General features: G+C 39.0%; 3 pseudogenes; all 3 read right to left on the bottom strand.

Annotated features, from left to right (window-relative positions):
• Positions 1-18: 18 nt before the first annotated feature.
• Positions 19-137, bottom strand: LOC149667700 (5S ribosomal RNA; annotated as a pseudogene).
• A 360-nt stretch (positions 138-497) lies between these two features.
• LOC149667701 (5S ribosomal RNA) lies at positions 498-616 on the bottom strand (annotated as a pseudogene).
• Positions 617-738: 122 nt separating this feature from the next.
• LOC149667702 (5S ribosomal RNA) lies at positions 739-841 on the bottom strand (annotated as a pseudogene).
• Positions 842-25,142: the final 24,301 nt, after the last annotated feature.

Raw genomic sequence — 25,142 nt, forward strand, 5'->3', positions numbered from 1 at the left:
AGGAAAAAAAAGTGAAAAAGCCAACGGCACGCAGTGTTCCTAAGTGGTCTCCCTCCCAAGTAGTGACTGCGCTCGACGCTGCTTAACTTCGGTTATCGGACGAGAACCGGTGAATTCAGCGTGATATGGCCGTTGCCGAGAGTGCTAGTTAATAATTTGAATTTTATTAACCTTCATCTTTATAAAACAATAACAAAAAGAAGATATGTTTGCTTTTTTCATATCTGGTGGAATTTGAAAGAGGAAACAAAAGTGAAAAAGCAAACGGCACGCAGTATTCCCAAGTACTGACTGCGCTCGACGCTGCTAACGTCGGCGATCGGACGAGAACCGGTGTTCTCAGCGTGATATGGCCGTTGCCGAGAGTGCTAGATAATAATTCGAATTTAAATTAAGTGAGACAAATTAACCTTCATCTTTTTAAAACAATAACAAAAAGGAAATATGTTTGCTTTTTTCATATCTATTGGAATTTAAAAGAGGAAAAAAAGTGAAAAAGCTAACGGCACGCAGTGTTCCTAAGTGGTCGCCCTCCCAAGTACTGACTGCGCTCGACGCTGCTTAACTTCGGTTATCGGACGAGAACCGGTGAATTCAGCGTGATATGGCCGTTGCCGTTAGTGCTAGTTAATAATTTGAATTTAATTAACCTTCATCTTTATAAAACAATAACAAAAAGAAGATATGTTTGCTTTTTTCATATCTGGTGGAATTTAAAGGAGGAAACAAAAGTGAAAAAGCCAACGGCACGCAGTATTCCCAAGTACTGTATGCGCTCGACGCTGCTTAACTTCGGTGATCGGACGTGAACCGGTGTATTCAGCGTGATATGGCCGTTGCCGAGAGTGCTAGTTAATAATTTGAATTTAATTAATACTTTAAACTTGAGGCTACCACAATATCGTCGTCAACTTATTTTTTGTCTCACTTATTGTTAGAAGGTTACTTTTGATTTTTGAAAATAAACTTTGCAGGCTCGTAACTCTGTTTCTACTGGAGATACGGGGATGTCCTTTGAGTATGTTATAGACCAATTTGTCCCCCATCTAGCCATACTAAGAATTAGGGCTACGACAAACAGTAGTCGAGTAATTAAGCTAATCGTAAACAAACAAACCCCTCCATAGGAAATACATTAGACTAAATTCTGGAGGCTCGTAACTCTGGTTCTACCAGAGATACGGGGATGTAAATAATGTGACCTTGACACAAATGTTCGGATAATTATAAAGGTCTTTGCATTTTCCAAGCAAAAAAAAACTTCGCGGTTTCGAACCTGTGGCCTTCCGGGAGTGAGGCGGATGCGATAACCGCTACACTAAAGATACGTTATTATTTTTAATCGAAAGAACAGGGTCAAGTAATTAAGCAATACGTGAACAAACAAACCCCTCCATAGAAAATGCATTAGACTATAATTTGCAGGCTCGTAACTCTGTTTCTACTGGAGATACGGGGATGTCCTTTGAGTATGTTATAGTCCAATTTGTCCCCCATCGAACCATACTAAAAACATTGAGCTACGACAAACAGTAGTCGAGTAATTAAGCTAATCGTAAACAAACAAACTCCTCCATAGGAAATGCATTAGACTATACTTTGCAGGCCCATAACTCTGTGTCTACTAGAGATACGGGGATGTCCTTAGGATATGTTATAGTCCAAATTGTCCCCCATCTAACCATACTAAAAACTTTGGGCTACGACAAACAGGGGCCGAGTACTTAAGCAAAACGTAACGAAACAAACCCCCTCCATAGGAAATGCATTAGACTATACTTTGCAGGCTCGTAACTCTGTTTCTACTGGAGATACGGGGATGTCCTTTGAGTATGTTATAGTCCAATTTGTCCCCCATCTAACCATACTAAAAACATTGAGCTACGACAAACAGTAGTCGAGTAATTAAGCTAATCGTAAACAAACAAACCCCTCCATAGGAAATACATTAGACTAAATTCTGGAGGCTCGTAACTCTGGTTCTACCAGAGATACGGGGATGTAAATAATGTGACCTTGACACAAATGATCGGATAATTATAAAGGTCTTTGCATGTTCCAAGCAAAAAAAAAAAAAACTTCGCGGTTTCGAACCTGTGGCCTTCCGGGAGTGAGGCGGATGCGATAACCGCTACACTAAAGATATGTTATTATTTTTAATCGAAAGAACAGACTCAAGTAATTAAGCAATACGTGAAAAAACAAACCCCTCCATAGAAAATGCATCAGACTATACTTTGCAGGCTCGTAACTCTGTTTCTACTGCAGATACGGGGATGTCCTTTGAGTATGTTATAGTCCAATTTGTCCCCCATCTAACCATACTAAAAACATTGAGCTACGACAAACAGGGGCCGAGTAATTAAGCTAATCGTAAACAAACAAACCCCTCCATAGGAAATGAATTAGACTATATTTTGCAGGCTCGTAACTCTGTTTCTACTGGAGATACGGGGATGTCTTTTGAGTATGTTTTAGTCCAATTTGTCCCCCATCTAACCATACTAAAAACATTGAGCTACGACAAACAGGGGCCGAGATATTAAGCAAAATGTTCGTCAACTTTGGTATCGTCTCACTTATTTTTATTATGTTACTTATGATTTTTGCACTAAACTTTGGAGGCTCATAACTCTTGTTCTACAAGTGATACTGGGATCTCCTTTGGATATGTTATAGTACTCTTTGCTCCCCATACAAGGATACTTTAAACTTGAGGCTACCTCAATCTCGTCGTCAACTTACTTTTTGTCTCACTTATTGTTAGAAGGTTACTTTTGATTTTTGAAAATAAACTTTGCAGGCTCGTAACTCTGTTTCTACTGGAGATACCGGGATGTCCTTTGAGTATGTTATAGACCAATTTGTCCCCCATCTAGCCATACTAAGAATTAGGGCTACGACAAACAGTAGTCGAGTAATTAAGCTAATCGTAAACAAACAAACCCCTCCATAGGAAATACATTAGACTAAATTCTGGAGGCTCGTAACTCTGGTTCTACCAGAGATACGGGGATGTAAATAATGTGACCTTGACACAAATGATCGGATTATTATAAAGGTCTTTGCATGTTCCAAGCAAAAAAAAAAAACTTCGCGGTTTCGAACCTGTGGCCTTCCGGGAGTGAGGCGGATGCGATAACCGCTACACTAAAGATATGTTATTATTTTTAATCGAAAGAACAGGGTCAAGTAATTAAGCAATACGTGAAAAAACAAACCCCTCCATAGAAAATGCATTAGACTATACTTTGCAGGCTCGTAACTCTGTTTTTACTGGAGATACGGGGATGTCCTTTGAGTATGTTATAGTCCAATTTGTCCCCCATCTAACCATACTAAAAACATTGAGCTACGACAAACAGGGGCCGAGTAATTAAGCTAAACGTAAACAAACAACCCGTCCATAGGAAATGCATTAGACTACACTTTGCAGGCCCATAACTCTGTGTCTACTAGAGATACGGGGATGTCCTTAGGATATGATATAGTCCAAATTGTCCCCCATCTAACCATACTAAAAACTTTGGGCTACGACAAACAGGGGCCGAGTAATTAAGCTAAACGTAAACAAACAACCCCTCCATAGGAAATGCATTAGACTATATTTTGCAGGCTCGTAACTCTGTTTCTACTGGAGATACGGGAATGTCCTTTGAGTATGTTTTAGTCCAATTTGTCCCCCATCTAACCATACTAAAAACATTGAGCTACGACAAACAGGGGCCGAGATATTAAGCAAAATGTTCGTCAACTTTGGTATCGTCTCACTTATTTTTATTATGTTACTTATGATTTTTGCACTAAATTTTGGAGGCTCATAACTCTTGTTCTACAAGTGATACTGGGATCTCCTTTGGATATGTTATAGTGATCTTTGCTCCCCATACAAGGATACTTTAAACTTGAGGCTACCACAATATCGTCGTCAACTTACTTTTTGTCTCACTTATTGTTAGAAGGTTACTTTTGATTTTTGAAAATAAACTTTGCAGGCTCGTAACTCTGTTTCTACTGGAGATACCGGGATGTCCTTTGAGTATGTTATAGACCAATTTGTCCCCCATCTAGCCATACTAAGAATTAGGGCTACGACAAACAGTAGTCGAGTAATTAAGCTAATCGTAAACAAACAAACCCCTCCATAGGAAATACATTAGACTAAATTCTGGAGGCTCGTAACTCTGGTTCTACCAGAGATACGGGGATGTAAATAATGTGACCTTGACACAAATGATCGGATTATTATAAAGGTCTTTCCATGTTCCAAGCAAAAAAAAAAAACTTCGCGGTTTCGAACCTGTGGCCTTCCGGGAGTGAGGCGGATGCGATAACCGCTACACTAAAGATATGTTATTATTTTTAATCGAAAGAACAGGGTCAAGTAATTAAGCAATACGTGAAAAAACAAACCCCTCCATAGAAAATGCATTAGACTATACTTTGCAGGCTCGTAACTCTGTTTTTACTGGAGATACGGGGATGTCCTTTGAGTATGTTATAGTCCAATTTGTCCCCCATCTAACCATACTAAAAACATTGAGCTACGACAAACAGGGGCCGAGTAATTAAGCTAAACGTAAACAAACAACCCGTCCATAGGAAATGCATTAGACTACACTTTGCAGGCCCATAACTCTGTGTCTACTAGAGATACGGGGATGTCCTTAGGATATGATATAGTCCAAATTGTCCCCCATCTAACCATACTAAAAACTTTGGGCTACGACAAACAGGGGCCGAGTAATTAAGCTAAACGTAAACAAACAACCCCTCCATAGGAAATGCATTAGACTATATTTTGCAGGCTCGTAACTCTGTTTCTACTGGAGATACGGGAATGTCCTTTGAGTATGTTTTAGTCCAATTTGTCCCCCATCTAACCATACTAAAAACATTGAGCTACGACAAACAGGGGCCGAGATATTAAGCAAAATGTTCGTCAACTTTGGTATCGTCTCACTTATTTTTATTATGTTACTTATGATTTTTGCACTAAATTTTGGAGGCTCATAACTCTTGTTCTACAAGTGATACTGGGATCTCCTTTGGATATGTTATAGTGATCTTTGCTCCCCATACAAGGATACTTTAAACTTGAGGCTACCACAATATCGTCGTCAACTTACTTTTTGTCTCACTTATTGTTAGAAGGTTACTTTTGATTTTTGAAAATAAACTTTGCAGGCTCGTAACTCTGTTTCTACTGGAGATACCGGGATGTCCTTTGAGTATGTTATAGACCAATTTGTCCCCCATCTAGCCATACTAAGAATTAGGGCTACGACAAACAGTAGTCGAGTAATTAAGCTAATCGTAAACAAACAAACCCCTCCATAGGAAATACATTAGACTAAATTCTGGAGGCTCGTAACTCTGGTTCTACCAGAGATACGGGGATGTAAATAATGTGACCTTGACACAAATGATCGGATTATTATAAAGGTCTTTGCATGTTCCAAGCAAAAAAAAAACTTCGCGGTTTCGAACCTGTGGCCTTCCGGGAGTGAGGCGGATGCGATAACCGCTACACTAAAGATATGTTATTATTTTTAATCGAAAGAACAGGGTCAAGTAATTAAGCAATACGTGAAAAAACAAACCCCTCCATAGAAAATGCATTAGACTATACTTTGCAGGCTCGTAACTCTGTTTCTACTGGAGATACGGGGATGTCCTTTGAGTATGTTATAGTCCAATTTGTCCCCCATCTAACCATACTAAAAACATTGAGCTACGACAAACAGGGGCCGAGTAATTAAGCTAAACGTAAACAAACAACCCGTCCATAGGAAATGCATTAGACTATACTTTGCAGGCCCATAACTCTGTGTCTACTAGAGATACGGGGATGTCCTTAGGATATGATATAGTCCAAATTGTCCCCCATCTAACCATACTAAAAACTTTGGGCTACGACAAACAGGGGCCGAGTAATTAAGCTAAACGTAAACAAACAACCCCTCCATAGGAAATGCATTAGACTATATTTTGCAGGCTCGTAACTCTGTTTCTACTGGAGATACGGGAATGTCCTTTGAGTATGTTTTAGTCCAATTTGTCCCCCATCTAACCATACTAAAAACATTGAGCTACGACAAACAGGGGCCAAGATATTAAGCAAAATGTTCGTCAACTTTGGTATCGTCTCACTTATTTTTATTATGTTACTTATGATTTTTGCACTAAACTTTGGAGGCTCATAACTCTTGTTCTACAAGTGATACTGGGATATCCTTTGGATATGTTATAGTGATCTTTGCTCCCCATACAAGGATACTTTAAACTTGAGGCTACCACAATATCGTCGTCAACTTACTTTTTGTCTCACTTATTGTTAGAAGGTTACTTCTGATTTTTGAAAATAAACTTTGCAGGCTCGTAGCTCTGTTTCTACTGGAGATACGGGGATGTCCTTTGAGTATGTTATAGACCAATTTGTCCCCCATCTAGCCATACTAAGAATTAGGGCTACGACAAACAGTAGTCGAGTAATTAAGCTAATCGTAAACAAACAAACCCCTCCATAGGAAATACATTAGACTAAATTCTGGAGGCTCGTAACTCTGGTTCTACCAGAGATACGGGGATGTAAATAATGTGACCTTGACACAAATGATCGGATAATTATAAAGGTCTTTGCATGTTCCAAGCAAAAAAAAAAAACTTCGCGGTTTCGAACCTGTGGCCTTCCGGGAGTGAGGCGGATGCGATAACCGCTACACTAAAGATATGTTATTATTTTTAATCGAAAGAACAGGTTCAAGTAATTAAGCAATACGTGAAAAAACAAACCCCTCCATAGAAAATGCATCAGACTATACTTTGCAGGCTCGTAACTCTGTTTCTACTGGAGATACGGGGATGTCCTTTGAGTATGTTATAGTCCAATTTGTCCCCCATCTAACCATACTAAAAACATTGAGCTACGACAAACAGGGGCCGAGTAATTAAGCTAAACGTAAACAAACAACCCGTCCATAGGAAATGCATTAGACTATACTTTGCAGGCCCATAACTCTGTGTCTACTAGAGATACGGGGATGTCCTTAGGATATGATATAGTCCAAATTGTCCCCCATCTAACCATACTAAAAACTTTGGGCTACGACAAACAGGGGCCGAGTAATTAAGCTAAACGTAAACAAACAACCCGTCCATAGGAAATGCATTAGACTATACTTTGCAGGCCCATAATTCTGTGTCTACTAGAGATACGGGGATGTCCTTAGGATATGTTATAGTCCAAATTGTCCCCCATCTAACCATACTAAAAACATTGAGCTACGACAAACAAGGGCCGAGATATTAAGCAAAATGTTCGTCAACTTTGGTATCGTCTCACTTATTTTTATTATGTTACTTATGATTTTTGCACTAAACTTTGGAGGCTCATAACTCTTGTTCTACAAGAGATACTGGGATCTCCTTTGGATATGTTATAGCACTCTTTGCTCCCCATACAAGGATACTTTAAACTTGAGGCTACCTCAATATCGTCGTCAACTTACTTTTTGTCTCACTTATTGTTAGAAGGTTACTTTTGATTTTTGAAAATAAACTTTGCAGGCTCGTAACTCTGTTTCTACTGGAGATACCGGGATGTCCTTTGAGTATGTTATAGACCAATTTGTCCCCCATCTAGCCATACTAAGAATTAGGGCTACGACAAACAGTAGTCGAGTAATTAAGCTAATCGTAAACAAACAAACCCCTCCATAGGAAATACATTAGACTAAATTCTGGAGGCTCGTAACTCTGGTTCTACCAGAGATACGGGGATGTAAATAATGTGACCTTGACACAAATGATCGGATTATTATAAAGGTCTTTGCATGTTCCAAGCAAAAAAAAAAACTTCGCGGTTTCGAACCTGTGGCCTTCCGGGAGTGAGGCGGATGCGATAACCGCTACACTAAAGATATGTTATTATTTTTAATCGAAAGAACAGGGTCAAGTAATTAAGCAATACGTGAAAAAACAAACCCCTCCATAGAAAATGCATTAGACTATACTTTGCAGGCTCGTAACTCTGTTTTTACTGGAGATACGGGGATGTCCTTTGAGTATGTTATAGTCCAATTTGTCCCCCATCTAACCATACTAAAAACATTGAGCTACGACAAACAGGGGCCGAGTAATTAAGCTAAACGTAAACAAACAACCCGTCCATAGGAAATGCATTAGACTATACTTTGCAGGCCCATAACTCTGTGTCTACTAGAGATACGGGGATGTCCTTAGGATATGATATAGTCCAAATTGTCCCCCATCTAACCATACTAAAAACTTTGGGCTACGACAAACAGGGGCCGAGTAATTAAGCTAAACGTAAACAAACAACCCCTCCATAGGAAATGCATTAGACTATATTTTGCAGGCTCGTAACTCTGTTTCTACTGGAGATACGGGAATGTCCTTTGAGTATGTTTTAGTCCAATTTGTCCCCCATCTAACCATACTAAAAACATTGAGCTACGACAAACAGGGGCCAAGATATTAAGCAAAATGTTCGTCAACTTTGGTATCGTCTCACTTATTTTTATTATGTTACTTATGATTTTTGCACTAAACTTTGGAGGCTCATAACTCTTGTTCTACAAGTGATACTGGGATATCCTTTGGATATGTTATAGTGATCTTTGCTCCCCATACAAGGATACTTTAAACTTGAGGCTACCACAATATCGTCGTCAACTTACTTTTTGTCTCACTTATTGTTAGAAGGTTACTTTTGATTTTTGAAAATAAACTTTGCAGGCTCGTAACTCTGTTTCTACTGGAGATACCGGGATGTCCTTTGAGTATGTTATAGACCAATTTGTCCCCCATCTAGCCATACTAAGAATTAGGGCTACGACAAACAGTAGTCGAGTAATTAAGCTAATCGTAAACAAACAAACCCCTCCATAGGAAATACATTAGACTAAATTCTGGAGGCTCGTAACTCTGGTTCTACCAGAGATACGGGGATGTAAATAATGTGACCTTGACACAAATGATCGGATTATTATAAAGGTCTTTGCATGTTCCAAGCAAAAAAAAAAACTTCGCGGTTTCGAACCTGTGGCCTTCCGGGAGTGAGGCGGATGCGATAACCGCTACACTAAAGATATGTTATTATTTTTAATCGAAAGAACAGGTTCAAGTAATTAAGCAATACGTGAAAAAACAAACCCCTCCATAGAAAATGCATCAGACTATACTTTGCAGGCTCGTAACTCTGTTTCTACTGGAGATACGGGGATGTCCTTTGAGTATGTTATAGTCCAATTTGTCCCCCATCTAACCATACTAAAAACATTGAGCTACGACAAACAGGGGCCGAGTAATTAAGCTAAACGTAAACAAACAACCCGTCCATAGGAAATGCATTAGACTATACTTTGCAGGCCCATAACTCTGTGTCTACTAGAGATACGGGGATGTCCTTAGGATATGATATAGTCCAAATTGTCCCCCATCTAACCATACTAAAAACTTTGGGCTACGACAAACAGGGGCCGAGTAATTAAGCTAAACGTAAACAAACAACCCGTCCATAGGAAATGCATTAGACTATATTTTGCAGGCTCGTAACTCTGTTTCTACTGGAGATACGGGAATGTCCTTTGAGTATGTTTTAGTCCAATTTGTCCCCCATCTAACCATACTAAAAACATTGAGCTACGACAAACAGGGGCCAAGATATTAAGCAAAATGTTCGTCAACTTTGGTATCGTCTCACTTATTTTTATTATGTTACTTATGATTTTTGCACTAAACTTTGGAGGCTCATAACTCTTGTTCTACAAGTGATACTGGGATATCCTTTGGATATGTTATAGTGATCTTTGCTCCCCATACAAGGATACTTTAAACTTGAGGCTACCACAATATCGTCGTCAACTTACTTTTTGTCTCACTTATTGTTAGAAGGTTACTTCTGATTTTTGAAAATAAACTTTGCAGGCTCGTAGCTCTGTTTCTACTGGAGATACGGGGATGTCCTTTGAGTATGTTATAGACCAATTTGTCCCCCATCTAGCCATACTAAGAATTAGGGCTACGACAAACAGTAGTCGAGTAATTAAGCTAATCGTAAACAAACAAACCCCTCCATAGGAAATACATTAGACTAAATTCTGGAGGCTCGTAACTCTGGTTCTACCAGAGATACGGGGATGTAAATAATGTGACCTTGACACAAATGATCGGATTATTATAAAGGTCTTTGCATGTTCCAAGCAAAAAAAAAAACTTCGCGGTTTCGAACCTGTGGCCTTCCGGGAGTGAGGCGGATGCGATAACCGCTACACTAAAGATATGTTATTATTTTTAATCGAAAGAACAGGGTCAAGTAATTAAGCAATACGTGAAAAAACAAACCCCTCCATAGAAAATGCATTAGACTATACTTTGCAGGCTCGTAACTCTGTTTTTACTGGAGATACGGGGATGTCCTTTGAGTATGTTATAGTCCAATTTGTCCCCCATCTAACCATACTAAAAACATTGAGCTACGACAAACAGGGGCCGAGTAATTAAGCTAAACGTAAACAAACAACCCGTCCATAGGAAATGCATTAGACTATACTTTGCAGGCCCATAACTCTGTGTCTACTAGAGATACGGGGATGTCCTTAGGATATGATATAGTCCAAATTGTCCCCCATCTAACCATACTAAAAACTTTGGGCTACGACAAACAGGGGCCGAGTAATTAAGCTAAACGTAAACAAACAACCCCTCCATAGGAAATGCATTAGACTATATTTTGCAGGCTCGTAACTCTGTTTCTACTGGAGATACGGGAATGTCCTTTGAGTATGTTTTAGTCCAATTTGTCCCCCATCTAACCATACTAAAAACATTGAGCTACGACAAACAGGGGCCAAGATATTAAGCAAAATGTTCGTCAACTTTGGTATCGTCTCACTTATTTTTATTATGTTACTTATGATTTTTGCACTAAACTTTGGAGGCTCATAACTCTTGTTCTACAAGTGATACTGGGATATCCTTTGGATATGTTATAGTGATCTTTGCTCCCCATACAAGGATACTTTAAACTTGAGGCTACCACAATATCGTCGTCAACTTACTTTTTGTCTCACTTATTGTTAGAAGGTTACTTTTGATTTTTGAAAATAAACTTTGCAGGCTCGTAACTCTGTTTCTACTGGAGATACCGGGATGTCCTTTGAGTATGTTATAGACCAATTTGTCCCCCATCTAGCCATACTAAGAATTAGGGCTACGACAAACAGTAGTCGAGTAATTAAGCTAATCGTAAACAAACAAACCCCTCCATAGGAAATACATTAGACTAAATTCTGGAGGCTCGTAACTCTGGTTCTACCAGAGATACGGGGATGTAAATAATGTGACCTTGACACAAATGATCGGATTATTATAAAGGTCTTTGCATGTTCCAAGCAAAAAAAAAAACTTCGCGGTTTCGAACCTGTGGCCTTCCGGGAGTGAGGCGGATGCGATAACCGCTACACTAAAGATATGTTATTATTTTTAATCGAAAGAACAGGGTCAAGTAATTAAGCAATACGTGAAAAAACAAACCCCTCCATAGAAAATGCATTAGACTATACTTTGCAGGCTCGTAACTCTGTTTTTACTGGAGATACGGGGATGTCCTTTGAGTATGTTATAGTCCAATTTGTCCCCCATCTAACCATACTAAAAACATTGAGCTACGACAAACAGGGGCCGAGTAATTAAGCTAAACGTAAACAAACAACCCGTCCATAGGAAATGCATTAGACTATACTTTGCAGGCCCATAACTCTGTGTCTACTAGAGATACGGGGATGTCCTTAGGATATGATATAGTCCAAATTGTCCCCCATCTAACCATACTAAAAACTTTGGGCTACGACAAACAGGGGCCGAGTAATTAAGCTAAACGTAAACAAACAACCCCTCCATAGGAAATGCATTAGACTATATTTTGCAGGCTCGTAACTCTGTTTCTACTGGAGATACGGGAATGTCCTTTGAGTATGTTTTAGTCCAATTTGTCCCCCATCTAACCATACTAAAAACATTGAGCTACGACAAACAGGGGCCAAGATATTAAGCAAAATGTTCGTCAACTTTGGTATCGTCTCACTTATTTTTATTATGTTACTTATGATTTTTGCACTAAACTTTGGAGGCTCATAACTCTTGTTCTACAAGTGATACTGGGATATCCTTTGGATATGTTATAGTGATCTTTGCTCCCCATACAAGGATACTTTAAACTTGAGGCTACCACAATATCGTCGTCAACTTACTTTTTGTCTCACTTATTGTTAGAAGGTTACTTTTGATTTTTGAAAATAAACTTTGCAGGCTCGTAACTCTGTTTCTACTGGAGATACCGGGATGTCCTTTGAGTATGTTATAGACCAATTTGTCCCCCATCTAGCCATACTAAGAATTAGGGCTACGACAAACAGTAGTCGAGTAATTAAGCTAATCGTAAACAAACAAACCCCTCCATAGGAAATACATTAGACTAAATTCTGGAGGCTCGTAACTCTGGTTCTACCAGAGATACGGGGATGTAAATAATGTGACCTTGACACAAATGATCGGATTATTATAAAGGTCTTTGCATGTTCCAAGCAAAAAAAAAAACTTCGCGGTTTCGAACCTGTGGCCTTCCGGGAGTGAGGCGGATGCGATAACCGCTACACTAAAGATATGTTATTATTTTTAATCGAAAGAACAGGTTCAAGTAATTAAGCAATACGTGAAAAAACAAACCCCTCCATAGAAAATGCATCAGACTATACTTTGCAGGCTCGTAACTCTGTTTCTACTGGAGATACGGGGATGTCCTTTGAGTATGTTATAGTCCAATTTGTCCCCCATCTAACCATACTAAAAACATTGAGCTACGACAAACAGGGGCCGAGTAATTAAGCTAAACGTAAACAAACAACCCGTCCATAGGAAATGCATTAGACTATACTTTGCAGGCCCATAACTCTGTGTCTACTAGAGATACGGGGATGTCCTTAGGATATGATATAGTCCAAATTGTCCCCCATCTAACCATACTAAAAACTTTGGGCTACGACAAACAGGGGCCGAGTAATTAAGCTAAACGTAAACAAACAACCCGTCCATAGGAAATGCATTAGACTATATTTTGCAGGCTCGTAACTCTGTTTCTACTGGAGATACGGGAATGTCCTTTGAGTATGTTTTAGTCCAATTTGTCCCCCATCTAACCATACTAAAAACATTGAGCTACGACAAACAGGGGCTAAGATATTAAGCAAAATGTTCGTCAACTTTGGTATCGTCTCACTTATTTTTATTATGTTACTTATGATTTTTGCACTAAACTTTGGAGGCTCATAACTCTTGTTCTACAAGTGATACTGGGATATCCTTTGGATATGTTATAGTGATCTTTGCTCCCCATACAAGGATACTTTAAACTTGAGGCTACCACAATATCGTCGTCAACTTACTTTTTGTCTCACTTATTGTTAGAAGGTTACTTCTGATTTTTGAAAATAAACTTTGCAGGCTCGTAGCTCTGTTTCTACTGGAGATACGGGGATGTCCTTTGAGTATGTTATAGACCAATTTGTCCCCCATCTAGCCATACTAAGAATTAGGGCTACGACAAACAGTAGTCGAGTAATTAAGCTAATCGTAAACAAACAAACCCCTCCATAGGAAATACATTAGACTAAATTCTGGAGGCTCGTAACTCTGGTTCTACCAGAGATACGGGGATGTAAATAATGTGACCTTGACACAAATGATCGGATAATTATAAAGGTCTTTGCATGTTCCAAGCAAAAAAAAAAAAACTTCGCGGTTTCGAACCTGTGGCCTTCCGGGAGTGAGGCGGATGCGATAACCGCTACACTAAAGATATGTTATTATTTTTAATCGAAAGAACAGGTTCAAGTAATTAAGCAATACGTGAAAAAACAAACCCCTCCATAGAAAATGCATTAGACTATACTTTGCAGGCTCGTAACTCTGTTTCTACTGGAGATACGGGGATGTCCTTTGAGTATGTTATAGTCCAATTTGTCCCCCATCTAACCATACTAAAAACATTGAGCTACGACAAACAGTAGTCGAGTAATTAAGCTAATCGTAAACAAACAAACCCCTCCATAGGAAATACATTAGACTAAATTCTGGAGGCTCGTAACTCTGGTTCTACCAGAGATACGGGGATGTAAATAATGTGACCTTGACACAAATGATCGGATTATTATAAAGGTCTTTGCATGTTCCAAGCAAAAAAAAAAACTTCGCGGTTTCGAACCTGTGGCCTTCCGGGAGTGAGGCGGATGCGATAACCGCTACACTAAAGATATGTTATTATTTTTAATCGAAAGAACAGGGTCAAGTAATTAAGCAATACGTGAAAAAACAAACCCCTCCATAGAAAATGCATTAGACTATACTTTGCAGGCTCGTAACTCTGTTTCTACTGGAGATACGGGGATGTCCTTTGAGTATGTTATAGTCCAATTTGTCCCCCATCTAACCATACTAAAAACATTGAGCTACGACAAACAGGGGCCGAGTAATTAAGCTAAACGTAAACAAACAACCCGTCCATAGGAAATGCATTAGACTATACTTTGCAGGCCCATAACTCTGTGTCTACTAGAGATACGGGGATGTCCTTAGGATATGATATAGTCCAAATTGTCCCCCATCTAACCATACTAAAAACTTTGGGCTACGACAAACAGGGGCCGAGTAATTAAGCTAAACGTAAACAAACAACCCCTCCATAGGAAATGCATTAGACTATATTTTGCAGGCTCGTAACTCTGTTTCTACTGGAGATACGGGAATGTCCTTTGAGTATGTTTTAGTCCAATTTGTCCCCCATCTAACCATACTAAAAACATTGAGCTACGACAAACAGGGGCCAAGATATTAAGCAAAATGTTCGTCAACTTTGGTATCGTCTCACTTATTTTTATTATGTTACTTATGATTTTTGCACTAAACTTTAGAGGCTCATAACTCTTGTTCTACAAGTGATACTGGGATATCCTTTGGATATGTTATAGTGATCTTTGCTCCCCATACAAGGATACTTTAAACTTGAGGCTACCACAATATCGTCGTCAACTTACTTTTTGTCTCACTTATTGTTAGAAGGTTACTTCTGATTTTTGAAAATAAACTTTGCAGGCTCGTAGCTCTGTTTCTACTGGAGATACGGGGATGTCCTTTGAGTATGTTATAGACCAATTTGTCCCCCATCTAGCCATACTAAGAATTAGGGCTACGACAAACAGTAGTCGAGTAATTAAGCTAATCGTAAACAAACAAATCCCTCCATAGGAAATACATTAGACTAAATTCTGGAGGCTCGTAACTCTGGTTCTACCAGAGATACGGGGATGTAAATAATGTGACCTTGACACAAATGATCGGATAATTATAAAGGTCTTTGCATGTTCCAAGCAAAAAAAAAAAGCTTCGCGGTTTCGAACCTGTGGCCTTCCGGGAGTGAGGCGGATGCGATAACCGCTACACTAAAGATATGTTATTATTTTTAATCGAAAGAACAGGTTCAAGTAATTAAGCAATACGTGAAAAAACAAACCCCTCCATAGAAAATGCATCAGACTATACTTTGCAGGCTCGTAACTCTGTTTCTACTGGAGATACGGGGATGTCCTTTGAGTATGTTATAGTCCAATTTGTCCCCCATCTAACCATACTAAAAACATTGAGCTACGACAAACAGGGGCCGAGTAATTAAGCTAAACGTAAACAAACAACCCGTCCATAGGAAATGCATTAGACTATACTTTGCAGGCCCATAACTCTGTGTCTACTAGAGATACGGGGATGTCCTTAGGATATGATATAGTCCAAATTGTCCCCCATCTAACCATACTAAAAACTTTGGGCTACGACAAACAGGGGCCGAGTAATTAAGCTAAACGTAAACAAACAACCCCTCCATAGGAAATGCATTAGACTATATTTTGCAGGCTCGTAACTCTGTTTCTACTGGAGATACGGGAATGTCCTTTGAGTATGTTTTAGTCCAATTTGTCCCCCATCTAACCATACTAAAAACATTGAGCTACGACAAACAGGGGCCAAGATATTAAGCAAAATGTTCGTCAACTTTGGTATCGTCTCACTTATTTTTATTATGTTACTTATGATTTTTGCACTAAACTTTGGAGGCTCATAACTCTTGTTCTACAAGTGATACTGGGATATCCTTTGGATATGTTATAGTGATCTTTGCTCCCCATACAAGGATACTTTAAACTTGAGGCTACCACAATATCGTCGTCAACTTACTTTTTGTCTCACTTATTGTTAGAAGGTTACTTCTGATTTTTGAAAATAAACTTTGCAGGCTCGTAGCTCTGTTTCTACTGGAGATACGGGGATGTCCTTTGAGTATGTTATAGACCAATTTGTCCCCCATCTAGCCATACTAAGAATTAGGGCTACGACAAACAGTAGTACAGTAATTAAGCTAATCGTAAACAAACAAACCCCTCCATAGGAAATACATTAGACTAAATTCTGGAGGCTCGTAACTCTGGTTCTACCAGAGATACGGGGATGTAAATAATGTGACCTTGACACAAATGATCGGATAATTATAAAGGTCTTTGCATGTTCCAAGCAAAAAAAAAACTTCGCGGTTTCGAACCCGTGGCCTTCCGGGAGTGAGGCGGATGTGATAACCGCTACACTAAAGATATGTTATTATTTTTAATCGAAAGAACAGGGTCAAGTAATTAAGCAATACGTGAAAAAACAAACCCCTCCATAGAAAATGCATTAGACTATACTTTGCAGGCTCGTAACTCTGTTTCTACTGGAGATACGGGGATGTCCTTTGAGTATGTTATAGTCCAATTTGTCCCCCATCTAACCATACTAAAAACTTTGGGCTACGACAAACAGGGGCCGAGTACTTAAGCAAAACGTAACGAAACAAACCCCCTCCATAGGAAATGCATTAGACTATATTTTGCAGGCTCGTAACTCTGTTTCTACTGGAGATACGGGGATGTCCTTTGACTATGTTATAGTCCAATTTGTCCCCCATCTAACCATACTAAAAATATTGAGCAACGACAAACAGGGGCCGAGTAATTAAGCTAGACGTAAACAAACAAACCGTCCATAGGAAATGCATTAGACTATATTTTGCAGGCCCATAACTCTGTGTCTACTAGAGATACGGGGATGTCCTTAGGATTTGATATAGTCCAAATTGTCCCCCATCTAACCATACTAAAAACATTGAGCTACGACAAACAGGGGCCGAGATATTAAGCAAAATGTTCGTCAACTTTGGTATCGTCTCAATTATTTTTATTATGTTACTTATGATTTTTGCACTAAACTTTGGAGGCTCATAACTCTTGTTCTACAAGAGATACTGGGATCTCCTTTGGATATGTTATAGTACTCTTTGCTCCCCATACAAGGATACTTTAAACTTGAGGCTACCTCAATATCGTCGTCAACTTACTTTTTGTCTCACTTATTGTTAGAAGGTTACTTTTGATTTTTGAAAATATACTTTGCAGGCTCGTAACTCTGTTTCTACTGGAGATACGGGGATGTCCTTTGAGTATGTTATAGACCAATTTGTCCCCCATCTAGCCATACTAAGAATTAGGGCTACGACAAACAGTAGTCGAGTAATTAAGCTAATCGTAAACAAACAAACCCCTCCATAGGAAATACATTAGACTAAATTCTGGAGGCTCGTAACTCTGGTTCTACCAGAGATACGGGGATGTAAATAATGTGACCTTGACACAAATGTTCGGATAATTATAAAGGTCTTTGCATGTTCCAAGCAAAAAAAAAACTTCGCGGTTTCGAACCTGTGGCCTTCCGAGAGTGAGGCGGATGCGATAACCGCTACACTAAAGATATGTTATTATTTTTAATCAAAAGAACAGGGTCAAGTAATTAAGCAATACGTGAACAAACAAACCCCTCCATAGAAAATGCATTAGACTATACTTTGCAGGCTCGTAACTCTGTTTCTACTGGAGATACAGGGATGTCCTTTGAGTATGTTATAGTCCAATTTGTCCCCCATCTAACCATACTAAAAACATTGAGCTACGACAAACAGTAGCCGAGTAATTAAGCTAATCGTAAACAAACAAACCCCTCCATAGGAAATGCATTAGACTATACTTTGCAGGCCCATAAGTCTGTGTCTACTAGAGATACGGGGATGTCCTTAGGATATGTTATAGTCCAAATTGTCCCCCATCTAACCATACTAAAAATATTGAGCTACGACAAACAGGGGCCGAGTAATTAAGCTAAACGTAAACAAACAACCCGTCCATAGGAAATGCATTAGACTATATTTTGCAGGCCCATATATCTGTGTCTACTAGAGATACGGGGATGTCCTTAGGATATGTTATAGTACAAATTGTCCCCCATCTAACCATACTAAAAACATTGAGCTACGACAAACAAGGGCCGAGATATTAAGCAAAATGTTCGTCAACTTTGGTATCGTCTCACTTATTTTTATTATGTTACTTATGATTTTTGCACTAAACTTTGGAGGCTCATAACTCTTGTTCTACAAGAGATACTGGGATCTCCTTTGGATATGTTATAGTACTCTTTGCTCCCCATACAAGGATGCTTTAAACTTGAGGCTACCTCAATATCGTCGTCAACTTATTTTTTGTCTCACTTATTGTTAGAAGGTTACTTTTGATTTTTGAAAATAAACTTTTCAGGCTCGTAACTCTGTTTCTACTGGAGATACGGGGATGTCCTTTGAGTATGTTATAGACCAATTTGTCCCCCATCTAGCCATACTAAGAATTAGGGCTACGACAAACAGTAGTCGAGTAATTAAGCTAATCGTAAACAAACAAACCCCTCCATAGGAAATACATTAGACTAAATTCTGGAGGCTCGTAACTCTGGTTCTACCAGAGATACGGGGATGTAAATAATGTGACCTTGACACAAATGTTCGGATAATTATAAAGGTCTTTGCATGTTCCAAGCAAAAAAAAAACTTCGCGGTTTCGAACCTGTGGCCTTCCGAGAGTGAGGCGGATGCGATAACCGCTACACTAAAGATATGTTATTATTTTTAATCAAAAGAACAGGGTCAAGTAATTAAGCAATACGTGAACAAACAAACCCCTCCATAGAAAATGCATTAGACTATACTTTGCAGGCTCGTAACTCTGTTTCTACTGGAGATACAGGGATGTCCTTTGAGTATGTTATAGTCCAATTTGTCCCCCATCTAACCATACTAAAAACATTGAGCTACGACAAACAGTAGCCGAGTAATTAAGCTAATCGTAAACAAACAAACCCCTCCATAGGAAATGCATTAGACTATACTTTGCAGGCCCATAAGTCTGTGTCTACTAGAGATACGGGGATGTCCTTAGGATATGTTATAGTCCAAATTGTCTTCCATCTAACCATACTAAAAATATTGAGCTACGACAAACAGGGGCCGAGTAATTAAGCTAAACGTAAACAAACAACCCGTCCATAGGAAATGCATTAGACTATATTTTGCAGGCCCATATATCTGTGTCTACTAGAGATACGGGGATGTCCTTAGGATATGTTATAGTACAAATTGTCCCCCATCTAACCATACTAAAAACATTGAGCTACGACAAACAAGGGCCGAGATATTAAGCAAAATGTTCGTCAACTTTGGTATCGTCTCACTTATTTTTATTATGTTACTTATGATTTTTGCACTAAACTTTGGAGGCTCATAACTCTTGTTCTACAAGAGATACTGGGATCTCCTTTGGATATGTTATAGTACTCTTTGCTCCCCATACAAGGATACTTTAAACTTGAGGCTACCTCAATATCGTCGTCAACTTACTTTTTGTCTCACTTATTGTTAGAAGGTTACTTTTGATTTTTGAAAATAAACTTTGCAGGCTCGTAACTCTGTTTCTACTGGAGATACCGGGATGTCCTTTGAGTATGTTATAGACCAATTTGTCCCCCATCTAGCCATACTAAGAATTAGCGCTACGACAAACAGTAGTCGAGTAATTAAGCTAATCGTAAACAAACAAACCCCTCCATAGGAAATACATTAGACTAAATTCTGGAGGCTCGTAACTCTGGTTCTACCAGAGATACGGGGATGTAAATAATGTGACCTTGACACAAATGATCGGATAATTATAAAGGTCTTTGCATGTTCCAAGCAAAAAAAAAAAACTTCGCGGTTTCGAACCTGTGGCCTTCCGGGAGTGAGGCGGATGTGATAACCGCTACACTAAAGATATGTTATTATTTTTAATCGAAAGAACAGGGTCAAGTAATTAAGCAATACGTGAAAAAACAAACCCCTCCATAGAAAATGCATTAGACTATACTTTGCAGGCTCGTAACTCTGTTTCTACTGGAGATACGGGGATGTCCTTTGAGTATGTTATAGTCCAATTTGTCCCCCATCTAACCATACTAAAAACTTTGGGCTACGACAAACAGGGGCCGAGTACTTAAGCAAAACGTAACGAAACAAACCCCCTCCATAGGAAATGCATTAGACTATATTTTGCAGGCTCGTAACTCTGTTTCTACTGGAGATACGGGGATGTCCTTTGACTATGTTATAGTTCAATTTGTCCCCCATCTAACCATACTAAAAATATTGAGCAACGACAAACAGGGGCCGAGTAATTAAGCTAGACGTAAACAAACAAACCGTCCATAGGAAATGCATTAGACTATATTTTGCAGGCCCATAACTCTGTGTCTACTAGAGATACGGGGATGTCCTTAGGATATGATATAGTCCAAATTGTCCCCCATCTAACCATACTAAAAACATTGAGCTACGACAAACAGGGGCCGAGATATTAAGCAAAATGTTCGTCAACTTTGGTATCGTCTCAATTATTTTTATTATGTTACTTATGATTTTTGCACTAAACTTTGGAGGCTCATAACTCTTGTTCTACAAGAGATACTGGGATCTCCTTTGGATATGTTATAGTACTCTTTGCTCCCCATACAAGGATACTTTAAACTTGAGGCTACCTCAATATCGTCGTCAACTTACTTTTTGTCTCACTTATTGTTAGAAGGTTACTTTTGACTTTTGAAAATATACTTTGCAGGCTCGTAACTCTGTTTCTACTGGAGATACGGGGATGTCCTTTGAGTATGTTATAGACCAATTTGTCCCCCATCTAGCCATACTAAGAATTAGGGCTACGACAAACAGTAGTCGAGTAATTAAGCTAATCGTAAACAAACAAACCCCTCCATAGGAAATACATTAGACTAAATTCTGGAGGCTCGTAACTCTGGTTCTACCAGAGATACGGGGATGTAAATAATGTGACCTTGACACAAATGTTCGGATAATTATAAAGGTCTTTGCATGTTCCAAGCAAAAAAAAAACTTCGCGGTTTCGAACCTGTGGCCTTCCGAGAGTGAGGCGGATGCGATAACCGCTACACTAAAGATATGTTATTATTTTTAATCAAAAGAACAGGGTCAAGTAATTAAGCAATACGTGAACAAACAAACCCCTCCATAGAAAATGCATTAGACTATACTTTGCAGGCTCGTAACTCTGTTTCTACTGGAGATACAGGGATGTCCTTTGAGTATGTTATAGTCCAATTTGTCCCCCATCTAACCATACTAAAAACATTGAGCTACGACAAACAGTAGCCGAGTAATTAAGCTAATCGTAAACAAACAAACCCCTCCATAGGAAATGCATTAGACTATACTTTGCAGGCTCGTAACTCTGTTTCTACTGGAGATACGGGGATGTCCTTTGAGTATGTTATAGTCCAATTTGCCCCCATCTAACCATACTAAAAATATTGAGCTACGACAAACAGGGGCCGAGTAATTAAGCTAGACGTAAACAAACAAACCGTCCATAGGAAATGCATTAGACTATATTTTGCAGGCCCATAACTCTGTGTCTACTAGAGATACGGGGATGTCCTTAGGATATGATATAGTCCAAATTGTCCCCCATCTAACCATACTAAAAACATTGAGCTACGACAAACAGGGGCCGAGATATTAAGCAAAATGTTCGTCAACTTTGGTATCGTCTCAATTATTTTTATTATGTTACTTATGATTTTTGCACTAAACTTTGGAGGCTCATAACTCTTGTTCTACAAGAGATACTGGGATCTCCTTTGGATATGTTATAGTACTCTTTGCTCCCCATACAAGGATACTTTAAACTTGAGGCTACCTCAATATCGTCGTCAACTTACTTTTTGTCTCACTTATTGTTAGAAGGTTACTTTTGACTTTTGAAAATATACTTTGCAGGCTCGTAACTCTGTTTCTACTGGAGATACGGGGATGTCCTTTGAGTATGTTATAGACCAATTTGTCCCCCATCTAGCCATACTAAGAATTAGGGCTACGACAAACAGTAGTCGAGTAATTAAGCTAATCGTAAACAAACAAACCCCTCCATAGGAAATACATTAGACTAAATTCTGGAGGCTCGTAACTCTGGTTCTACCAGAGATACGGGGATGTAAATAATGTGACCTTGACACAAATGTTCGGATAATTATAAAGGTCTTTGCATGTTCCAAGCAAAAAAAAAACTTCGCGGTTTCGAACCTGTGGCCTTCCGAGAGTGAGGCGGATGCGATAACCGCTACACTAAAGATATGTTATTATTTTTAATCAAAAGAACAGGGTCAAGTAATTAAGCAATACGTGAACAAACAAACCCCTCCATAGAAAATGCATTAGACTATACTTTGCAGGCTCGTAACTCTGTTTCTACTGGAGATACAGGGATGTCCTTTGAGTATGTTATAGTCCAATTTGTCCCCCATCTAACCATACTAAAAACATTGAGCTACGACAAACAGTAGCCGAGTAATTAAGCTAATCGTAAACAAACAAACCCCTCCATAGGAAATGCATTAGACTATACTTTGCAGGCTCGTAACTCTGTTTCTACTGGAGATACGGGGATGTCCTTTGAGTATGTTATAGTCCAATTTGCCCCCATCTAACCATACTAAAAATATTGAGCTACGACAAACAGGGGCCGAGTAATTAAGCTAAACGTAAACAAACAACCCGTCCATAGGAAATGCATTAGACTATATTTTGCAGGCCCATATATCTGTGTCTACTAGAGATACGGGGATGTCCTTAGGATATGTTATAGTACAAATTGTCCCCCATCTAACCATACTAAAAACATTGAGCTACGACAAACAAGGGCCGAGATATTAAGCAAAATGTTCGTCAACTTTGGTATCGTCTCACTTATTTTTATTATGTTACTTATGATTTTTGCACTAAACTTTGGAGGCTCATAACTCTTGTTCTACAAGAGATACTGGGATCTCCTTTGGATATGTTATAGTACTCTTTGCTCCCCATTCAAGGATACTTTAAACTTGAGGCTACCTCAATATCGTCGTCAACTTATTTTTTGTCTCACTTATTGTTAGAAGGTTACTTTTGATTTTTGAAAATAAACTTTGCAGGCTCGTAACTCTGTTTCTACTGGAGATACGGGGATGTCCTTTGAGTATGTTATAGACCAATTTGTCCCCCATCTAGCCATACTAAGAATTAGGGCTACAACAAACAGTAGTCGAGTAATTAAGCTAATCGTAAACAAACAAACCCCTCCATAGGAAATTCATTAGACTAAATTCTGGAGGCTCGTAACTCTGGTTCTACCAGAGATACGGGGATGTAAATAATGTGACCTTGACACAAATTTTCGGATAATTATAAAGGTCTTTGCATGTTCCAAACAAAAAAAAAACTTCGCGGTTTCGAACCTGTGGCCTTCCGGGAGTGAGTCGGATGCGATAACCGCTACACTAAAGAAATGTTATTATTTTTAATCGAAAGAACAGGGTCAAGTAATTAAGCAATACGTGAACAAACAAACCCCTCCATAGAAAATGCGTTAGACTATACTTTGCAGGCTCGTAACTCTGTTTCTACTGGAGATACGAGGATGTCCTTAGGATATGTTATAGTCCAAATTGTCCCCCATCTAACCATACTAAAAACTTTGGGCTACGACAAACAGGGGCCGAGTAATTAAGCTAAACGTAAACAAACAACCCCTCCGTAGGAAATGCATTAGACTATATTTTGCAGGCTCGTAACTCTGTTTCTACTGGAGATACGGGGATGTCCTTTGAGTATGTTTTAGTCCAATTTGTCCCCACTCTAACCATACTAAAAACATTGAGCTACGACAAACAGTAGTCGAGTAATTAAGCTAATCGTAAACAAACAAACCCCTCCATAGGAAATACATTAGACTAAATTCTGGAGGCTCGTAACTCTGGTACTACCAGAGTTACGGGGATGTAAATAATGTGACCTTGACACAAATGTTCGGATAATTATAAAAAAAAACTTCGCGGTTTCGAACCTGTGGCCTTCCGGGAGTGAGGCGGATGCGATAACCGCTGCACTAAAGATATGTTATTATTTTTAATCGAAAGAACAGGGTCAAGTAATTAAGCAATACGTGAACAAACAAACTTCTCCATAGAAAATGCATTATACTATACTTTGCAGGCTCGTAACTCTGTTTCTACTGGAGATACGGGGATGTCCTTTGAGTATGTTTTAGTCCAATTTGTCTCCCATCTAACCATACTAAAAACATTGAGCTACGACAAACAGGGGCCGAGATATTAAGCAAAACGTAACGAAACAAATCCCCTCCATAGGAAATGCATTAGACTATACTTTGCAGGCTCGTAACTCTGTTTCTACTGGAGATACGGGGATGTCCTTTGAGTATGTTATTGTCCAATTTGTCCCCCATCTAACCATACTAAAAACATTGAGCTACGACAAACAGGGGCCGAGATATTAAGCAAAATGTTCGTCAACTTTGGTATCGTCTCACTTATTTTTTATATGTTACTTATGATTTTTGCACTAAACTTTGGACGCTCATAACTCTTGTTCTACAAGAGATACTGGGATCTCCTTTGGATATGTTATAGTACTCTTTGCTCCCCATACAAGGATACTTTAAACTTGAGGCTACCTCAATATCGTCGTCAACTTACTTTTTGTCTCACTTATTGTTAGAAGGTTACTTTTGATTTTTGAAAATATACTTTGCAGGCTCGTAACT

This window comes from Phalangium opilio, unplaced genomic scaffold, assembly GCF_054372755.1.
Source record: "Phalangium opilio isolate 3A_F unplaced genomic scaffold, DU_Popi_V2 ptg000056l_1, whole genome shotgun sequence".
Taxonomy (NCBI): Eukaryota; Metazoa; Arthropoda; class Arachnida; order Opiliones; family Phalangiidae; genus Phalangium; species Phalangium opilio.